The 4,789-nt window shown below is 34.2% G+C and overlaps 1 protein-coding gene across 1 annotated transcript in view; it reads left to right on the top strand.

Annotated features, from left to right (window-relative positions):
• LOC127701844 (uncharacterized) overlaps positions 1-4,789 on the top strand; it is a 347,060-nt gene that overhangs the window by 86,639 nt on the left and 255,632 nt on the right. The window lies entirely within an intron of this gene.

Below are 4,789 nucleotides of genomic sequence, written 5' to 3'. Positions count from 1 at the left end.
CGTTTCCCCCATATATTTAGGTAATATTGATTTTTGACATCATGATGCTGCAACGCGTCGGGAAGATAAGTCAGATAAAGCTCAGTGACTGACATGATCAGAGATATTTATAACGTTTTAGAGGGTTAACAGTCGTTTAAAATTGGGTACACCCATTCATTTTATAGCAGTATAATTTAGCGCTTCGGACGCATGAAATTATTAAACGTGTTGTTTTCAATTTAGTACCCATTTACTGATTGAGCATTTACCGTATCATTGTTATGATAATTCTGCCATCCAAATTAAGATGAATAAAATTTCTTGAAAAGGAATCATTTAGGGAGCTACCATTTGACTTTTATGGGGGTGGGGTAGGGGCTAGGATGAAATTTGAGAAAAAGGCAGGACTGGAGTTTTGAGTAAAAAAAAAGGCAGGATGAGCAACTTGGCAAAAAAAAAAGGTAGGATGACAATTTATGTAAAAAAAGTCAGGATAAACTAATAAAAAATAAGGCAGGACAGAGATTACAACTAAAACAAAATGCAGGACAAATTTTTTTATCCTAGCCCCCCCCCCCCCTCTTTTTTCTTCAGACACACAAATATTATACAAAGACGACAACGTGAAAACACGAAATTTGCCGCATCTGCATGGATCCGATAAGTTTATGGGAAATAAACACAATTTCATAGCCAGAAATTAGTAGTACTTTTACTAATTAATATTCATAATATGTAAATGAGAATTGTACCACGTGATAATAGTTTGAACTGGACTGGCTTGATATCATTAAAATCTTTAAAACACGGATAATATAAGTTGCCCGTCACAGAGTCCTTGTTTATAATCACTCTGATGTTTCCGTAAAGTTGTCAGGCGGTCATAATCAAAACAATGAACGCGAATTTAGTGAATTTTTCGTGTTTTCGTGAGTTTATTCTTCTTGAAATAGAGGCATTTTAACTTTACGTGGGAACCTAGAGTTCAACGACTACACATACAAGGTTTGGACTTGCTTATTCTTTGGACATTCAAGTTTCAAGTTTCACCCCGGCAACCTGTATTTCTAAAGACCTTGTTAGCCAATTTTCAACACGAAGTTTCCAAATTTGACGTTTCAGCCATTTTAGCCAGTATTTTATACTGCAATGTTAAAAGCCTCTCGCTTCGATTTTTAAAATAGCTCAGGAACCTTAATTTTTGCAACGACAGTCATTATATGTCGTTTAAATGGTGTATATTGTTGTGTATATTTATTTTCTGCCCCGGCAACCTGTCTATCACTTAAATCAAAGTTAAAACAGACATTTTTTCAAAATTCCCTATCATTTCAATATAATTTCCGTGACCCGTATCCGACTTTTTTAGTATAATATTCAAATAAGCAAAGTGGCGTTGATTTCTGGATATGATTTCCATATCAAAGTATAATAAAATGCGATGCAAAAGTATACAAGCTGACAACACAACATGTTTACAAAAACTAGAAATTTGTTTCCAGTCATACTTGTTTTTTTGTCTCGCACGACTCTGAGACCGTCAAACGTAAACTTCATATATATAGCAGGGTATCATTGTTGAAGGTCGTACATAGACTTATGAGCTAACTATTCAACAGATACCAAAGGACGTGGATGTAAGCATGCATCTATATAGGTCACCGTACGGATTTCAACAATGAGCAAACCCATACTGAATTTTAGATTATAAAAGGCCCCGACAGACAAAAAAAAAATATGCTTAAACAATTGATATCAAAACGAAAAATAAATAGTAGACAGCAACAAACGATAACCACTAAATAACAGGCGCCTGGCTTTGGACAGGCATATACAGAATGGTTTAACATGGTTACGATCGCTCAACTTTCCCCTAACCTTGCACAGTGGTGTACCAACAACATAAGAACAATCTGTAAAACCCAGATAGAAAGGGCTTCATTGACTCATCAGATCGACACGAAGCACACACACAAAAATCAACAAAAGACACAAAGTATCGATCTTAGCATACAAATTATATGCAGTTTACTGCATGAAAACTTGTCCAAAGCCAATGACAACTAATAGATAAATCATAAGGCATGTTTCCCAGACTAAAATATCAATCAGTATACATCAAACGGATTAAGTATAAGAACGCCACGAACAGTCTGAAAAAGCCATCTGAGCTATTGTCATCACTTTCTGTACGTGCGTCCGTCTGTCAGTCCGTCTGTTTTTACACATTTTCACCTCTGAAAACTTGGACCAATAATAACTCATCTCGCAAAAATTCATGATCTCTCATGCAAGCAATTTTTATTTATTTCGGATCTAATGAAACACATGGCCATGAACGACAGACGCATTTTTTAATTCTGATTGACCAATTTGCAGAAATGAATAAACCATGGAAGACTTATACATAATAATATGGTTAATATCGTATGAAAAACATGACCATATCATGATAGGTGTTCTTTGATGTTCAAAAATCTTCTTATTTCAGTCCCTGGCATCACTAGGCATCAGATCGTTATATTTCCCACGAAGGAAGCAAATCTTGTTTATATTGATGTTGAAGGGACGCAAAGGTACAATCAACACTTTTTAAAGTAAAAGAGCTAATGTATTTTTTGTTACCATAATTAAACAGTAATTTATTTGTTCTTTTTTTATTTGCTTTTGCCTCATTTTAACGATTTTGCGTTTTATTTCTTTTCGTTTCGTTGATTGCTTTTCCGATTCGTTTTGAATTCTTTGGTTGATTCCGTTTCTTTTTAGTTGTTTAGTTTCGTTTCTATTTCGTTCGCACGTTATACGCACAATTGCTCTTAACAATTAACTGAATATATATAAGAATAAATGATGTATCTTAATTATGTAAACATTGATCATATAAGATCATGATATCCTAAATTTAACAAAGGTCACTTTGACAATCGTGATACTTAATATTATAAACTATAATTGTCCGCAGAAATATTTGAAATAACATGTATATATATTGATTAAGAAAATGTTTACCTTTCTTAAAAAAAGAGGCGAAAGATGGCAAAAGGACATTCAAACGCATAAGTCGGAAATAAACTGACAACATCATGGCTAAAAAAGAAAAAGACAAACAAACATAAAAGTTAAGTAATCATTTTAACGCCTCATTTGTACCAAATGCATGTCAAATATTATGTCACAGAAGCATCTTATAAGATAAATTCAAAAAATTCAAACATGATTTTTTTTTTTTCAAACATTTATAAAAGCAGAATCTTGAAATAATAATTTGCTGTTAGCAGTCAGTTTGGTTCAATTTGTCAAACTATCTGAAGCTAAAACTAAAAACATCGCTTAGGAATTTTGGCTTGCAAGTCAAGAAAAATGGCAACGATTTAGACAAAGAAAAATCAAATATGTTTTGTTTTGTTTCAAACTTTTATGAAAGCGGAATTGTGAAATAATATTTCGCTATTAGCAGTAGTTGGGTTCAATTTTTCAGAATATTAAAAAAAAACATCGCCTTGCTAGTCAATTATTATACCCCACGCAACGAGTTGCGGAGGGTATAATGTTTTTGACCCGTCCGTCTGTCCGTCCGTCAGTCCGTCAGTCCGTCAGTCCGTCAGTCCTGTTTCTTGTCATCGTAACTCCTCTCAAACCACACAACAGAATTTCACGAAACCTTTTTAGATAATAAGGACATACTATGTAGTTGTGCATATCGACAGGAAATTGCTATTCAATTTTTTTTCTAGGAGTTACGCCCCTTTGAACTTATTTACTTTAATGTACTACTGCAACAGTTTGTCATCGCAACTCCTCTGATACCACACAACAGAATTTCATGAAACCTTTTTAGATAATAAGGACATACTATGTAGATGTGCATATCGACAGGAAATTACGGTTCAATTTTTTTTCCAGGTGTTACGCCCCTTTGAACTTATTTGCTTCAATGTACTACTGCAACAGTTTGTCATCGCAACTCCTCTGATACCACACAACAGAATTTCATGAAACCTTTTTAGATAATAAGGACATACTATGTTGATGTGCATATCGACAGGAAATTACGGTTCAATTTTTTTTCTAGGAGTTACACCCTTTGAACTTATTTGCTTCAATGTACTACTGCAACAGTTTGTCATTGCAACTCCTCTGATACCACACAACAGAATTTCATGAAACCTTTTTAGGTAATAATTAGATGTGAATATCGACAGGAAATTACGGTTCAATTTTTTTTCTAGGAGTTACGCCCCTTTGAACTTATTTGCTTCAATGTACTACTGCAACAGTTTGTCATCGCAACTCCTCTGATACCAAACAACAGAATTTCATGAAACCTTTTTAGATAATAAGGACATACTATGTAGATGTGCATATCGACAGGAAATTACGGTTCAATTTTTTTTCTAGGAGTTACACCCTTTGAACTTATTTGCTTCAATGTACTACTGCAACAGTTTGTCATCGCAACTCCTCTGATACCACACAACAGAATTTCATGAAACCTTTTTAGGTAATAAGCACATACTATGTAGATGTGAATATCGACAGGAAATTATGGTTCAATTTTGTTTCTAGGAGTTACGCTCCTTTAAACTTATTTGCTTCAATGTACTACTGCAACAGTTTGTCATCGCAACTCCTCTGATACCACACAACAGAATTTCATGAAACCTTTTTAGGTTATAAGGACATACTATGTAGATGTGCATATCGACAGGAAATTATGGTTCAATTTTTTTTCTAGGAGTTACGCCCCTTTGAACTTATTTGCTTCAATGTACTTCTGCAACAGTTTGTCATCGCAACTCCTCTGATA

Source organism: Mytilus californianus, unplaced genomic scaffold (genome assembly GCF_021869535.1).
Source record: "Mytilus californianus isolate M0D057914Y unplaced genomic scaffold, xbMytCali1.0.p SCAF_5, whole genome shotgun sequence".
NCBI lineage: Eukaryota > Metazoa > Mollusca > Bivalvia > Mytilida > Mytilidae > Mytilus > Mytilus californianus.
The sequence above is the reverse complement of the archived record's forward strand: the minus strand, read 5'-3'. Positions and strand labels throughout refer to the sequence as shown.